The following is a 17482-nucleotide window of genomic DNA, read 5'->3' as shown; positions in this document are numbered from 1 at the left end:
GTATTCCTGGAAATCACTGTAACGTAGGAATTTGTATGCAGATATAGCCACAGTAGCACACAGAATATAGGCATACCACATCTCATTTTATTCAGCAGAAGCTATTTGTGCATTCTAGCCACATAGTAATGCAAATAAGATGCATTTTCATCAAAAAGGTGCCCAACGTTAGCAGAGCTGCCAGCTTACTCACGCCAGGCATCTCCTGCTGCATGGCATATTGAGGCAAGATGTATGTGGACACATCTGTATCCATGCAGAGGCAGAGGCCACAGTGTTAGCAGCCGTGTGAGTGCTGTGTGTGGGCGGGATGGCTGTGCAGTTGTGTTCGGCATATGTGTAAGGGGCATTATGTGTGTCATGTGTATAAATGCATTAATAATGTGCGGCAAATGTGTAAAGGGCATTATGTTATAAGGACATTAATAATATGTGTCATATGTATAACGGGCATTACTATGTGTATAAAGGCATTACTAATGTGTGGCAAAGAGCAATATGGTGTGATGTCATGTGAAAAAGAAGCAATTCAGTGTGATGTTACATGAATAAGGGGCACTACTGTGTGATGTAACGTGAATTAGGGACACTATCTCATGATAAAATGTGAATACATTTGCACCATTGTGTGGCATAATTTGAACTGCGGGTACTATTGTGTGGCCATGCCCCTTCTCAGCCAGAACACACCCCTTTTTGGGCTGTGCGCTGAATGTGCGCACTGTTCCTATTTAAAATATAGGGGTAAGAACACCAAAATGAGGACTGCTATGGGTGAGAGGTGCTGGGAAAGGCATGCAGGGTCAGAGGCTGAAATGGCTGTGGTGCTAGGGGGCACTAGCACAAATCTTGCCTAGGGCATCATATTGGTTAGGGACGGCTCTGACAAAGAGCACATAATGCAAAAGAAAAAAAAGAGGTGCAAGATGGAATTTTCCTTGGGACAACCCACTCTTACAATTTTTAAACAGGACATGCACAGTTTAATAAACCCATCATTTCTGCAACAGGTGGTCCCCTGGAAAACGCTTGCCAAGTTCTCTGAATCATAGCTAGCTACAAACTTACCACCTCCATATTTGATGACTTTTCACATTACGAGAAGAGGCAAGAGGAAGAGGACAGTGTCAAGAAGGTGATTAAAAATTAGAGTCACGGCTAACTGGAAATCTATGACACCCCCTACGATCCCTGCTACCATAAATGCTTTATGGCAAACCTACAGACTAGAACGCATTACTGCGGTACTCCGTGACACCCCAGAGAACTTTATTGCCACATGGTCTCCATGGACGACATATTTTGGTGCTGAACCTCCGTTAGCTACCATTTAATATAATATAATTTAATATAATATCTTAACCAATCTGTACTAACCTGACGCATTGCTCCGGCGGTTGGGACCGGCCGTCCATCCCCCTCCCCCCCCCCCTTCTATTCCTTTCCCCCTCTTATGCTCTTTCTTTTTTCTCTTTTTTCTCTTGCTACGTTTACCTCTTGCTCTTCTCTTATAGTTTGTATTGTCTCACCGAGAGATATCCCTCTGCCTTTAACTACGGTTCATACTTGATGCGCAAAACCACCTTTATGTGGTTCCTTATGCATAGGCACGCTTATATGTTTGGCCTACCGCACTCACGCTATTGTCTCCAGGTAGATATTCTGTTACTAATATTTAGCTATTGAGTGCGATGTGTGCCATTGTTTGTTACTTGTAACTCCTGTTTTACAGATATCTTGTTAACTGTTAAAAATCAAAAATCAATAAAACTTTTTTCTAAAAAAAAAAAAAAAATAGAGTCACACGCAATCAGGAACAACACACAGGCTTTCACCTCCACTCCTACAATGGTGTGGAACAGAAAGGACTTTAACCAAGCAAATGTATAATTACCAAATTACTGGACAAACTGAAAAACATTTTTAGGGATTAAGATAATCTCGGATTTAATGCTGGGATGCAAATAAACTGGTGTATACCACAGGATCAAGATTGGATATATTCCCCTCCACGGAGTCTGGAGACTCATTTCGTGAAAATCTTGTGGGTTTCTTTTTTTCCATTTTTGTATTGCATCTTTATTTACATATTTTGCGGCAGATGCCTTATTTTTGTTTTTCACAGCTCCCAGTTACACGCATGTGAGCATACCTGTGTGTGTTGTTTATTTTATTCATATTTTATTTTTAATAAAGCAGCCGTTTAGATGTTTTAGCAGCTCCTCGTGAGCCCCCACAGCAGCCCCGAATCAGGCAAGTTGAGTTCTGGTGGGTTCGGTAAAGTACTAAGCAGGACTATGTAGTGTTTTTTGTTATTCAGCCCCTGCCCTAGAGAGCTTACCACTCTACAGTTAAACTCATTTCATATTACAAGTAGGATAGTGGGAGGAACCAATACTAACCTCTGTGCCAGCAGCATGCCTCAGCCTGTCAAGCCAGACATCTTCCTGACTGTAAGCCACCATGAGACTCCATACTGGGCCCTTATTCAGTATCTGTGCCTCACAGGAGCTCCTGGCTCATCTAGTGCTGCAGTGCAATGGAAAGCTGATGCAATGCAAGATCAATGCAAGATCACTGAAACTCTGTTCTTCTAATACCGCAAAGTCCTGTGATAACCCTACACAGCCTTGCATTGTACAATTATTAAGGATAAAACATTTACAAAATAAAGGAAAAGAAACCTGTACAACAAATGCACATATTGTAAATAATCCCAAAATGTGGAACATTAATAATAAATCAAAATTAAGGTTGACTAATTAGAGCCATTTGTGTCCCAAACATGAAATAAATGAGAAGAACCTCTCTTTAATGCTGGTTACACAGTGCACACTAGAAGATATATCTACTAGAGATGAGCGGGTTCAGACAGGGCACCCCTGGCATTATATGATAGAAATTTAGACATAATTATACCAAGGTATAGTGGGCGCTTATGGCATGAGAAGCCTTATTCAGCAGCTGCCTGAGAAGTATGGGAAGTCACCCCCTAAATAGACATAAAAATAACAACAGAGAGAGGCTGCGCTGTAAAACAATTATGAAATACAATGTGTTGAAGAGCAATCAGATTTGTCTAATAAGGCAATTTAATAAAGGAAATAATAATTATAAAAACATACATTTCACATATAGGTTAAAAGGTGTGTATTCATACACCAAATAAAGATGAAATGACCCTTCATAAACATCTGGAACAGGAGGAAATTTGGGTAAGGGTAGTCCGTTCATATAAGACCCCTGTAACAAAAGCACTGATCCAAGCAACAGTGTCCCATGGACAAGTGAGAGTCCAGTACAAAGATGGCAGCAAATCACAGTTAGAGGAAAAACGGCTCAAATAATCCTTGTAGGGAGAGCTCCTCATGCATTACGGTGTAATTCTCTGTTTATAAGCAAGTGCTGGATTCTTCTCAAGATAAAAAGGTTTATAAATATCCAGGAGATGGTCCAGTTCTCTGCTCCAATGTTCCTGACTGACTTTTTCAAAGGTGTAGATTGCTTGTACACCTGGGGATTATAAACCATATTCAATATGGTTTCTAATTGGCACCTGGTGACATTATTAAGCTAATCAATAATAATACATTTAAAAACACTTTAAGAATATTAAGGAGACAGACCTATTGTTAAACATGATTAAAACATGGGAAAAATATAATTTTTCACCTTATTGATTAATCTCTTTTGTAAACGTTGCTATGCAACTTCTACAAACAGCAGTATATGTGTAACAAGTCTGGCCAATCATCAGGCTTGTTGTGTTCCCATTACTATGAGAACAGTTTCTAGTTCTTCCCCCATAGGTGGGAACTAGATCAGGTGGCATCTGCATCTCCTAGCCACATCATCGGAGACCTGGTCACGTGACCATGGTCCCGATCACGTTATCTGTATAAGGAGAGACACCATCAGTTAGGGCTGTGTAATTCTGCATCCGCACTCAGACCACGTGACCCAATTAGGGGAGAATCTTATCAGCCAGGACTGTGTGTGTCTAGGCCCACAAGTTGCGGTATCAAAGTGCTGAGCATGTGACCGCAAGCCCGGTCACGTGACACGCACCACTCGATACTCCAGTCTAGTTATTTATAAATATATAACTATTAGAAAAGGTGGTATAACATAGTAGTAAGCCCTAATGAACCACTGTATACCTACAGAGATAGCAGAAAATCCATTATAGATTGTGGAACGGTTGCCAGGCAACACAGGTTTCCAACTAGATATCACTTCTCATAGTAAGTATCACGTGTGCACTTCCGTTCTGGTAGGCAACATGATTGTCATGGTAACTAAACAACATAATAACAATACCTACATAACTTCAATTGATCTGCACTAGATTGTAGTAAATAGTAGTTTTGCCCAGTATCTGAGAGCAAGGGAGACAAGATATAAAATATTCAGGAACATAAGTAAACATTTGGAGAATTATCTCTTATATGTTTTTATACTAGTAGCTATCTGTTGAATAAGTAAACAAATAGCCAATTATACAGGAGATAATGACTGAAAGGAGACAAGGAAATGCATACCGGCAAAGGGGTATGTACATACATAGGCCTGTAAAAAAGAAAGGGGGGAGTTCAAAAGCTAACTATTTGCTTTTAGTATTGGAACAAGGGACAGTGTGATTTATATATGTGATTTATATATTCATTAAATTACCATATTCAGCTCAACAACTTCATTTAAACCACCTGGATAAATTGAACCCATTTTGAACATCCTTTATGCTTCTTGTTTACATAATCTCTTGTAGCGGTCTCCTCCTCTATTTGTTAATGGAATATATTCCACACCAATTAATTTAAGACATTGACGGTCACCACCATGAATTTCTGGAACTATTGTGAGACACTATGGGATACAGATCTCTTAATTATATTTCTGTGGTGTTCGAGAAATCTTATTTTTAATGTCCTAGTAGTTCGGCCAACATATTTAAGGCCACAATCACAAGAGAGAATGTATATCACATATGAGGAGTTGCAATTGATAAAACTCCTGATTTAATATGATTCTATATCTCTGTCAGTTTTGATAGATAATGTTTTATTTATTGTATGTTTGCAAGTGGTGCATCTAGTGGCTCCACATTTGTAGAAGCCTTTTATTTTAGATTGAAGCCAGGAATTTTTATCAATTGTTTGTCCAAGATCAGGTTTCAGGAAACTAGGTGCAAGTGTATCCTTAAGGGACCTATTTTCAGAAAAATTAACATAGGATTTGGTGGAAGTGATGCTGCTAGCAAATGATCTTGTTTTAGTGTATTATAATTTTTCTTAACAATGTGTTTGATTTTAGAGGAATGGTCATTATATGTTGTAAGAAATGCTACTTGTCCCTCACTCCCCATCTCTGGATTTTCATCCTATTTTTTATTTTTGGAACAATTCATTTCTATCCATACCTCTAACTTCTTCAAATGTTTTTTGTATCAGGGAACTAGGATAACCTATTTATGGGGAAAAGAGAATGGGGTTGTACTAATGAGGTGCACTGAGAAGAATAATAAATTAAAATATAACTTTTATTATCACATTAAAGGCCGTAGCTCGGTCAGCGTGGCGAAATATATGGTTAAAATGACAGAAAGAAATTAGAAAGATCAAGTGCTCTAGAAAAGAGAGTGATAAGATTTAAAATGTATCCACTCTGATGGATGCAATAACTACCAATTAAATTTACTTGAAATACTAGTCCATTGACAAATGGATCTGTTGTTTGTACTGTAAATAGATCAGTTATTGAATAATTGGTAAACCACAATTCGTGGCTACCACAAATTTTCAGCTCCCAGTGTCTTCTATGATATAGATGTTGTTATAAATTCTCTGTCTGAGTACAATAGTCTACCGAGAGCAGCCTACATGTGCCACGGGAAACTTTTGAAGTTTGAAATAAATAGAATAATAATAATACTGATTAGTGTGTCTTGAATTTATTATACCAATTTCTCCTGGGTAATCACTCCCAGTGTCTACACAAAAATATAACCATCCACGTGGAATCTCCAAAACAAATTAATCGATAATTGGTGATTTATTAAGCAAGTGTCATGGAATATGAGAACCTATTCCGTGGGAGATATCTTATAATTACAAATGTATCATTTTATTCCTGATATACTGTGTAAACAGCAATTGCTGTCACTTCCACCACCTTTTCAGAGATAGATTGTGTCCGAATGGAGTTGATTAAATCCATATGTTGATGTTACATATGCAAAAAGGAAATGGCACCTTCATTTGTATCTATCAAATGGAGTAATTTCTTGTGCCTAATATTGGAAGTATAGTAAATCACATATCACATTTACTGCATATAACGGCAGTATATCCACTGGAATTCACTAATAAACTCCAGTCAATTTCTGCCCTACGTTCTTAAGGCTGATTATAGATACTAATAGAGGGAGTGGTAGGTACAAAAAGGCTTATTAAACAGCTCTATTTAGTACCATGTATTAACTGTTAAATTAGGTACCCTCAATGTGACAGCCTCCCGTGAACACAGATCAATGAACATGCCAGTATATGTTGATGTAATCTTGATCTAATTATCAAATATTCCATGAACTTGTTGGTATGATCTTATTTGCTGTCATAGATATATGAATGGTTGAGTGATTCCAGAGGCATTAATAGTTTATGAGATATAGAATAAATGAGACACATTCAATTGGTATTAGTGTGTTTGTGAAAAAAGATTAATATAATACTGTGAGACACACAGGTAGGTATGCAATATCGGCATGTATTCAATCAGTATACATCAAAGCGGGCATTCCCGTGTTTGCCGTAGAGCAGGTTATCAAACCTCTGTGTGTGTGTTAAAGAAAGAGATATGCAGGACACCGGAGACTATGAGGGTGAAAATGCTGCAGCGGCACCTATTAAATCGGCATTTGTCCAATTAACGGGCATTCCCGTTTGCCGTGCAGCAGTCCGACCCCCACACTCCTTGAGACTAATAGCCTGTTAACACACAGAGGTAATTAAGGCTGCCTCGGTATACATTCAATCAGCATACAAACGTGCAGGCATTCCCGAATAAGCCATGTAACAAGGTATCACCTTTCTATACATATGCTGAAAGGAAAAATGATTCAGACACTGGAGACTATGAGGGTGAACATGCTACAGCGGCACCTAGTGAATCGGCATTTGTCCGATTAACGGGCACTCCCGTTTGCCGTGCAGCAGTCCAACCCCCGTAGACATAACAAATATGGTAGTTAATGTAAAAGCATCAGAGCGGAGAGAAATGCCGATGCGCATGTTAGAACGATTTTAGCATATCCCCAGCCTGGATCTCAAAAGATTTTATATCGGAACAATTGCGCCTAAGGCGTATTAATTGTCCCCTAGGAATACTTTTTTTCCAGGGTGGAAAATGAGCGCTAGAGTACTGTAGGTATGCATTTGTACCAACATCTTTGACATAATTACTAGTACATAGCTTCCCATCTGTGACCTCTAAGGTCAGATCCAGGAAGTTCATTCTGTGAGTGTGATAGGAGTGTGTAAACACCAAATTAATTGTGTTTAAATTCCAAAAATCAATAAATAACTGTGCAGACTTTTGACCCCCATCCCAAATTATTAAAAAATCCTCAATGTATCTACCATATAGGACCAGCTTTGTGCCACCCCACACTAGATGTTCCTCCACTTCGCCCATATAGAGATTGGCATAACTAGGTGCAAACCTGGTCCCCATGGCAGTACCCATGATCTGTAGATAGTGTGTATCCAAAAATAAAAAGTAATTATGACATAAAATAAAGGAAATGTAATAAATAATAATAAATTGTCTGTATACCTCCTTCAGGTCTCTATCATGATTTAATCTATTGGTTATAGCTTGTATACCTTTTGTGTGAGGTATATTGGAATGTAGACTCTGAACGTCCAAAGTAAGGAATGCGTAGGTCTCTTTCCAGGTAATATCGCTAATTAAGGATAGGAAATGGGTGATATCTTTGATTTGAGACCTGAGGGAGGATACCCATGGTTGTAAATATGAATCAACGTAGAAGTATAAATTAGAAGTGAGGGAGTGAATACCAAAAATAATATGGTGTCCAGGGGTGAAGTGAGGGATTTGTGTATCTTAGGAAAATGATAATAAATAGGTGTGACCGGGTGTGATGGGTACAAAAAACTAAATTCTTCCCTGTATATGACCTCAGAGACCTTGTTATTATGTTGTTTAGTTACCATGACAATCATGTTGCCTACCAGAACGGAAGTGCCCACGTGATACTTACAGTACTATGAGAAGTGATATCTTGTTGGAAACCTGTGTTGCCTGGCAACCGTTCCACAATCTATAATGGATTTTCTGCTATCTCTGTAGGTATACAGTGGTTCATTAGGGCTTACTACTATGTTATACCACCTTTTCTAATAGTTATATATTTATAAATAACTAGACTGGAGTATCGAGTGGTGTGTGTCACGTGACCGGGCTTGCGGCCACATGATTGGCACTTTGATACTGCGAATTGTGGGCATAGACACACACAGTCCTGGCTGATAAGATTCTCCCCTAATTGGGTCACGCGGTCGGAGTGCAATCACACGACCGGGACCCCTGTGATGCATATTGCTGGTGCAGAATTACACAGCCCTAACTGATGGTGTCTCTCCTTATACAGATCACGTGATCAGGATCACAGTCACATGACTGGGTCTCCGATGACGTGGCTAGGAGATGCAGATGCCACCTGATCTAGTTCTCACCTATGGGGGAAGAACTAGGAACAGTTTCCATAGTAATGGGAACACAACAAGTCTGATGATTGGCCAGACTTGTTCCACATATGCTGCTGTTTATAGAGGTTGCACAGCAACATTTACGAAAGAGAAAAATAAATAAGGGTAAAAATTATATTTTTTCCATGTTTTATTCATTTTTCAGGTCTGTCTCCTTAATATTCTTAAACTGTTTTTAAATATATTATTATTGATTATCTAATAATGTCACCAGGTGCCAATTAGACACCATATTGAATAGGGTTTATAAACCCCACGGGTACAAGCAATCTACATCTTTGAAAAAGCTGCTAGCTAAATGCAGTGAAATGTATCAGGTATTGCTATTACCCAGTCAGGAACATTGGAGCAGAGAAGCGGTCCATCTCCTGGATATTTACAAACCTTTTTACCTTGAGAGGATTCCAGCACTTGCTTATAAACAGAGAATTACACCATACAAGGACTATTTGAGCCGTTTTTCCTCTAATGGTGAATTGCTGCCATCTTTGCCCTGGACTCTCACTTGTCCATGGGACACTGTTGCTTGGATCAGTGATTTTGTTATGGACTACCCTTACCCAAATTTCCTCCTGTTCCAGATGCTTATGAAGGGTGATTTCATCTTTATTTGGTATACACACCTTTTAACCTTTATGTGACATGTATGTTTTTATCATTATTAATTATTTCCTTTATTAAATTGCCTATTTAGACAAATCTAATTGCTCTTCGACACATTGTATTTCATCATTGTTTTACAGTGCAGCATCTCTGTTGTTGTTTTTAACACATTTAGACATAGGTGTGTTTGAAAAATCTAGTTTTCTCTGGCAGCTGGCAGAGAAAATGAAATAGGAGATGTTGCCATGTCACGTTCCACTGGATTATGATGCTGTCTTTTCTGAGTATGACTGACTTTCGCCACAAATGTGGTTTCAGTGAAAAACACTTCGTCAAAATAGCAATTTCCATTTCAACCTTTGCGGCTATATGTTTTCACAAATCTGCTTGTGATGTTGAGGCTTGTTTAATATTCTGCTCTATGCTTTAATTTAAACCTAGGATCAAGTACAGAAGCACCCCTGGAATTATACGGCAGCACCTCTGGATTTATACAGCAGATCGGCAACACCCCTGGACTTATACAGCATACTAGTTTCAAAAGACGAGGTGAAACCATCCACCTTCGCTCATTGATTTCTTTAGCAGTTTACATATACCTCCACCATGTGGCGACTTTAGGCTGATAACCCTTGTATTATATGTCAGTTCCCATGGGTGGACATACAGAACACACTTACTTTCAAGTTCTGTCTCGCAATCCCATAACAGTTTCTTTTAGATGAAACACAGTAACAGCTGCAAGCCGATTGAAACACAATGACTACTTCAGGCTGATAGGAAATACACTTATATTTGATTTATCTCTCGAGTACACATCAAAGGTTTCTTTCATATCAGGGCTTGAAGGAATAAACAAATGATCCTTACCACCATGAAATAGGATAAGGTTTTCATTAAAATCGCAATAGTACAGCTTTGAAAAATGTTCATCTAAACTGCAGCTAATACCGACAAACACATATACAGGACCTGGCGATGAACAGGAGAGTCCGGATTCACCCAGCAGAAGTTACCCGGCTGTTATCCTGATCCAGTCTTTTGTAAAATGTGTCCGATGCTGTAGTTTTTGTGGCAGCAAAAAATCGCATTTTGGAGCATGCACAGCTCCTTTTTCAAATTATGCCACCATAAGCAGATCCTAACGTTTTTAAACCCAGGGTCACATGATGATACCAGCCAATAGCACTCAGCATCATGATGAAATTGTTACACCTGGTTTGATTTAATCTATTATCATAAAAATATATTATACATAGTATCTTCTTCATATAGATAAACATCATATTCCTATATAGAAACAAACACATATTGTCAGTTAACATTAAACCGGTATTTCTGCGCCTACAAATCGGCACCAGTTCATGTCGGATATCAAACAACCAAACTGTCTCATATGTAACATTAATAGGAATATTAAAAACAATTAAAATAGTATCTCAACAAAATATTAATTTAACAATTTGCCAATGATAAGAGCATAATTGTACGGGCATGTGTGAACACAAGATACAGGAGTATATGAGAACTCGCTATTAATAGGGGATTCTACACGGACATAGTAAGTGTCCGAAAATTACTGAGACAGTTTTGGTTGTTAAATATCCGACATGAACTGGTACCGATAACTTGAAAAAGGAGCTGTGCACGCTCCAAAATACGTTGTTTTGCTGCCACAAAAACTACAGCACCAGACACATTTTTCCAAAAGACTGGATCAGGATAACAGCCCCCCTGGAGAATGACACAGCACAACAGACTGGCAACAGCACCCCTGGACTGATAGGTCAGAGGGGCAGCAACCCTGGAATGATGGGGCAGACAAAGAAAAGATGTGCAAGATGGAATTGTCCTTGAGCACTCCAACCCACCCTTATGTTGTATAAACAGGACATGCACACTTTAACACACCAATCATTTCAGCGACAGGGTCTGCCACACGACTGTGGTTGAAATGATTGCTTTGTTTGGGCCCCCACCAAAAAAGGAGCAATTAATCTCTCCTTGCACAAACTGGCTCTACAGAGGCAAGATGTCATCCTCATCCTCATCATCTGATTCTCACCCTCTACAATGTTTACATCCTCATCCTCACAGAGATATAATTCCACACCAAAGAGGTGGAATTTTTGGTATTTTGCCCATGCATGACAATGGGCTTTTTCATCCCATGGCCAACAAATGTCTCCACTGGTGCCTTATTCAAACAAAACACATCACCATCAGAATCCTCATTATCAGCTTCCTCCTCAGCACCAGCTACACCGATATCCTCCTGATCCTGGTGTACTTCTACAAATACATCCTCAATCTCAATATCAGCAACTGGACTGGTGGTGCTCCTCCCAGCACTTGCAGAGGGCATGCAAATGGAGGAAGGAGACTCCTTTTCCCATACAGTCTTGGGAAGGTCAGGCCTAGACATCGCAACCGCAGACTCTCCTGGACTCTCCTTGGGGATTTGTGATATCTCTAAATGCACAGTAGTATTTTCCTGTGCTTTAACAAGCATAATTTTTTTTATTTTTCAAGAGCGAGAACTTCCATCTTCATGAGAAGCTGAACCACCAGTCATGAACATAGGCCAAGGTCTTAGCCTTTTCTTGGCACTTCGTGTTGTGAATGGCATATTGCCAATTTTACGTTTCTCATCAGATAATTTTTTTTATATTTTTTTGTTATTCATTTTTGCTTATTGGATTTCACATGCCTTCTATGACATTGGGCATCGGGCTTAGCAGACGACGTTGAAGGAATTGCATCATCAGTGTCATGACTGGTGGCAACAGCAGCTTCTGCACTAGCACTAGGAACTGGAAATGGTTCCTAATCTTTCACTATTTTTACCTCCAAATTGTTGTTCTCTATTTCACAGGACAGCTCCCCTTTATTATTACAGCACACAGAACTGTGCCCCTTTATTCTCACAGCACCCCTGTAATTTTACAGCATACAAGACAGGGCCAGTGTACTTTTATTTTAACAACAGCACCCCTGTATTTTTACAGCATACAAGACAGGGTCAGTGTACCTTTATTTTAATAAGAGAACTCCTTTATTTTTACAGAATAGAAGACAGGACCAGTGTACTTTTATTTTAACAACTGCACTCCTGTATTTTTACAGCATAGAAGACAGGACCAGCACCCCTGTATTTTAACAACACCCCTGTAATTTTACAGCATACAAGACAGGGCCTGTGTATTTTTATTTTAACAACTGCACCCCTGTATTTTTACAGCATACAGGACAGGGACAGCACCCCTGTTTTTTTACAGCATACAAGACAGGGCCAGTGTACTTTTATTTTTACAACTACACCCCTGTATTTTTACAGCATAAAGCCAGTACTCCTCTATTTTAACAACACCATGTAATTTTACAGCATACAAGACAGGGCCAGTGTACCTTTATTTTAACAACAGCACCCATGTAATTTTACAGCATACAGGACAGGGCCAGCACCTCTTTATTTTCACAGCATGTCAGTATTTTTACAGCATACAGAACAGGACCATTGTAAATTTATTTTCACAGCACCCCTGTAATTTTACAGCATACAAGACAGGGCCAGAGTACCTTTATTTTAACAACAGCACCCCTGTAATTTTACAGCATACAGGACTGGGACAGCACCTCTCTATTTTCACAGCACCCCTGTAATTTTACAGCATACAAGACAGGGCCAGTGTACCTTTATTTTAACAACAGCACCCCTTTAATTTTACAGCATACAGGACTGGGACAGCACCTCTTTATTTTCACAGCACCCCTGTATTTTTACAGCATACAGAACAGGGCCAGTGTACATTTATTTTCATAGCACCCCTGTAATTTTACAGCCTACATAATAGGGCCAGTGTACCTTTTAAACACCCCTGAATTTTTTACAACATTCAGGATAGAAGCAGCACCCATGTATTTTTACAGCACCCCTATATTTTTTACAGCATACAGGACAGTACCCCTGTACAGCACAGTGACAGCACAGCAACACCCATGTAAAGCTGCAGCACCCCTAACAGCACAGAACACCACAGTGACAGGACAGCACCACTAGAGAGCACACACTGACACCACCCAATGCCACCAGCCACAGAGAGACAGAGGTCAGCCTCCCTCACTCTCCAAGTCCATAGTAAAAATGGCAGTGACACATGGCTCTTTATATGCAATCCAAACCCTGTGAGAATCCGACAGCGGGATGATGACATTTTGCATCGTTCTCGGATCCAAGTATGGCAGGAAGTCCCGAGCTGGACTCAGTTCCTGAATCAAATCGTGACATTCAGGAGCGGGAAAGGGGGTACAGTAAGTACATCATTCAAATTGTTCATGTATTACAATTTAGGACATTAGTAACATATGCACATTTCCCTGTGTTTGTAGTTTAATTTCCTCGAAAGACTAAGGCAGAGGTTCTCTTGTGTATTTGATTTTTTTATTAGTATGCACTGTGAGTTTATATTTTTATTGTGTGCAGATTTGTGTTCATTTTCCAAATGTTTGCAACTTTGCTTTTGCTAATACATTTGCGTTCAACCTTGAATTAGGCCCTTATTGTGTATCAGGGCTGCTTCTAGCCAATTTAGCTCCCAGTGCGAGATTTAAAAATGCGTCCCCCATTGACATAACAAAAAAATGCCCCCTCATAGATATAAAAAGAAAAAGGTATCCCGGCAATGGGGGCGTGGTCCTAATAAAATGGGCGTGGTATCTGTAAATGGGCGTGGACTTGTCTGAAAAGACTACCTTACGCCCCAGTTTTTGATCTTGCACCAACAGATCATGGCGAGCACAGGAAAAAAATAAAAAAATATATATTATGCCTTACACCGCAATGCCCTTGATACATTAAATCCACATTTTACACATTACGATAGGTAAGAGTCCCCATTTTCCACATTACGGCAGGCAAGTGTCCCCATTTTCCACGACAAGGCAGGTAAGAGTCCCCATTTTCCACAATACGGCAGGCAAGTGTCCCCATTTTCCCCAATACGGCAGGCAAGTGTCCCCATTTTCCACAATACAGCAGGCAAGTGTCCCCATTTTCCACATTACAACAGGCAAGTGTCCCCATTTTCCACAATACGGCAGGCAAGCGTCCCCATTTTACACAATACGGCAGACAAGTGTCCCCATTTTACACAATATGGCAGGTGTCCCCATTTTCCACATTGCGGCAGGCAAGAGTCCCCCTTTTACACAATACGGCAGGCAAGTGTCCCCATTTTACACATTACTGCAGGCAAGAGTCCCCATTTTACACATGATGGCAGGCAAGAGTCCCCATTTTACACATGATGGCAGGCAAGAGTACCCATTTTACACATTCCGGCAGACAAGTGTCCCCATTTTACACAATACGGCAGGCAATAGTCCCCATTTTCCACAATACGGCAGGCAAGTGTCCCCATTTTCCACAATACGGTAGGCAAGTGTCCCCATTTTCCACATTACGGCAGGCTAGTATCCCAATTTTCCACAATACGGCAGGCAAATGTCCCCATTTTCCACAATACGGCAGGCAAGAGTCCCCATTTTCCACAATACGGCTGGCAAGTGTCCCCATTTTCCACAATACAGCAGGCAAGTGTCCCCATTTTACACAATACGACAGGCAAGTGTTCCCATTTTACACAATATGGCAGGTGTCCCCATTTTCCACATTATGGCACGCAAGAGTCCCCATTTCTCATAAGTGCTAGAGGATGCTGGGGTCCACTTCATGACCATGGGGGGGTATAGACGGTTCCGCAGGAGCCATGGGCACTCTTATGACTTTTCAATTGGTGTGGACTGGCTCCTCCCTCTATGCCCCTCCTCCAGACCTCAGTTTTAGAAATGTGCCCAGGCAGACTGGATGCACTCTGAGGAGCTCTACTGAGTTTCTCTGAAAAGACTTATGTTAGGTTTTTTATTTTCAGGGAGAACTGCTGGCAACAGACTCCCTGCTTCGTGGGACTGAGGGGGCAGAAGTAGGAACCAACTTCCTGAAGAGTTTCATGGCTCTGCTTCTGGCTGACAGGACACCATGAGCTCCTGAAGGGAACTGAACGCTAGCCGTGACTAGATGCTCACTCCCACAGCACGCCGTCACCCCCCTCACAGAGCCAGATGTCAGAAGACAGGTGAGTAGAAGAAGACAGATCTTCTATCAAGAAAAGTGACGGGTGAGGTACAGCGTGGCTGGCGGGAGCACAGTGCGCCATTGTTGCCCACACACACAGGCACTGCAGGGTGCAGGGCGCGGGGGGTGGGCACCCTGGGCAGCAAAAACACCTCTATAAACTGGCAAAAAGGGGGCATAAGATGCCCAGGCACAGCCCTACCCCCGCTAGCATAAATATTATGAAAAGTTTCTGAGGTAAAAAGGGCGGAGCTTCTTCCTCAGGCAGCCAGCACACTACTCAGTGCCATGTTATCTCTCCTCAGGCTGCAGAGACATCGCTGGTCCTCCTTCACTTCTGACTACAAGTATCAGGATGCAAAACGAGGGGGCACAAGCAAATTTGCTGCTTTAAAAGTGTGTTTTACTGTGTAAAAACTGCTACATGTCAGTGGGCATTCTGGGTTCACAGGCATTAGATACTGGCACTGGGATTGTGAACTGGCTGCTCCTAAACTGTGTCCCCCTGACAGATTTTACTGTGGGTCTGTCCCCTATAAGTCCCAGTGTGTCTGTGTGTGTGTTGTACACGTGTGTAAGACATGTCAGAGGCAGGGAGTTCCTCCCCAGAGGAAACCATTTTAGGGACACAGAAGTGTAATGTGGTGGCGCTGCCGGCACACCAAGAGCCTGCATGGGTGAAAGAAATACGTGATAGTAAGTATGCATCATATCAATAGGAGATTAGATAAGTCTGAATCTCATGCTGAGTGCTGGAGAAAATCTGTGGAGGATGTGATTTTTCAGGGCTCTGTTCTTCCATTCGCAGGCGACCCCTCTGGGTCACATAAGAGACCATTGGTGAATATTGTGAATACTGATACCGACACGGACACTGATTCTTGTGTCGACGATAGTGACTGCTGAGAAATAGATCATAAATTGGCAACAAATATACAATACATGATTGTGGCTATAAGGGAAGTTCTGAAAGTCACGGAAGCCACTCCTGTACCTCAGGAGAAGGCTAATTTCTATAAAGAAAAGAAATCTAAGGTCACTTTCCCTCCTTCCCACGAGCTTAATACACTCTTTGAAGGGATGTGGGTGAATCCCGAAAAGAAATTTCGTATTCGCAAGAGAATTCAGATAGCTTATGCTTTCCCGGTGAAGGACAGGAAAAAATGGGAGTCACCCCCTGTTTTAGACAGTGCACTGTTCAGGTTGACAAAGAAGGTAATTCTCCATGCACCTAGCACGGCTTCACTAATAGAGCCGGCAGACCGAAAGATGGAAACTACATTGAAATCCATTTATGTTGCCAATGGAACACTGCTCAGGCCCACAATTGCTTGCGCGTAGGTGAGTTGCACTATTGAAAAATGGTCAGAAAGCGTGTCATCAGAAATTGACACGATTGATAAAGATGAGATACTCCTTAAGTTAGGGAATATCAAAGACGCTGCTGCATACATGCTAGAAGCGATGAAAGATATTGGACTCTTGAGTTCACAAGCCACTACCATGGCAGTATCGGCTTGGCGGGCGTTGTGGATTCACCAGTGGAACGCGGATGCAGAATCCAAAAGAAATATGGAGGCTCTCCCATATAAAGGTGAGGCCTTATTTGGCGATGGACTGGATGCATTAGTCTCGGCAGCTACCACAGGTAAGTCAACATTTTTGCCCTCTGCGCCTGTACCGGCAAAAAAGACATATCACCCGCACATGCAGTCCTTTTGGCCCAATAAATACAAAAAAGTGAGAGGTTCCCCCTTCTTTGCGGGTAGGGGATGGGGAAAGGGAAAGAAGTCCACAGCAGCTTCAGGTACCCAGGAGCAGAAGTCTACCCCTACTTCTGCCAAATCTTCATCATGATGCTGGGGCTCCTTTGCGAGAGGCCGCTCGGGTGGGGACATGTCTCAAACTGTTCAGCCAAGGTTGGATTCTGTCTGGCCTGGATCCCTGGGTGTTGCAA

The sequence above is a fragment of the Pseudophryne corroboree genome, chromosome 1 (assembly GCF_028390025.1).
Source record: "Pseudophryne corroboree isolate aPseCor3 chromosome 1, aPseCor3.hap2, whole genome shotgun sequence".
NCBI classification, from domain to species: domain Eukaryota; kingdom Metazoa; phylum Chordata; class Amphibia; order Anura; family Myobatrachidae; genus Pseudophryne; species Pseudophryne corroboree.
The sequence above is the reverse complement of the archived record's forward strand: the minus strand, read 5'-3'. Positions refer to the sequence as shown.